The sequence below is a fragment of the Penaeus monodon genome, chromosome 32, assembly GCF_015228065.2.
Source record: "Penaeus monodon isolate SGIC_2016 chromosome 32, NSTDA_Pmon_1, whole genome shotgun sequence".
Taxonomy (NCBI): domain Eukaryota; kingdom Metazoa; phylum Arthropoda; class Malacostraca; order Decapoda; family Penaeidae; genus Penaeus; species Penaeus monodon.
This window is the reverse complement of record NC_051417.1, coordinates 22,074,682-22,075,146: the sequence shown is the minus strand read 5'-3', so window position 1 is coordinate 22,075,146 and position 465 is coordinate 22,074,682.

Here is a 465-nt window from a genome sequence, read left to right as displayed (position 1 = left end):
GTTGCAAGCTACTGCAGATATTAAATCTTTTCGATACAGTACTTGAAATATACCCATAATGTTACAGTATAGTTGATACCAGCAATATATAATTATAAACGCATCTGCAAAATAATTGCAGTATAGATCATTGTTTCACATTATCTGCCAAAATATAAATAAAGTCTGTTACAGAACAATTATAATTTGATCTGTCGTAACTATAAATCATAAGTATACCTTAGTAGTCGCACTCAGAGACAAGAGGTTTTTTTAACAGATCCTATCTGAATTTTGATTTTTAACAGAAAAAGACAAGAAACCTTGCATAATGAGTGAGAGGTCATTTTAGTCTAGAGCTTATAATATGGACTGATATGTGCAGTATGGGAATGTCCGTACGATATTGTTTACGCGTACAATTAGAGTAGATTGTACTGATAAGTGAGCAGCTGGCCCAAATATACGTCTGGCTGACTAAATAGA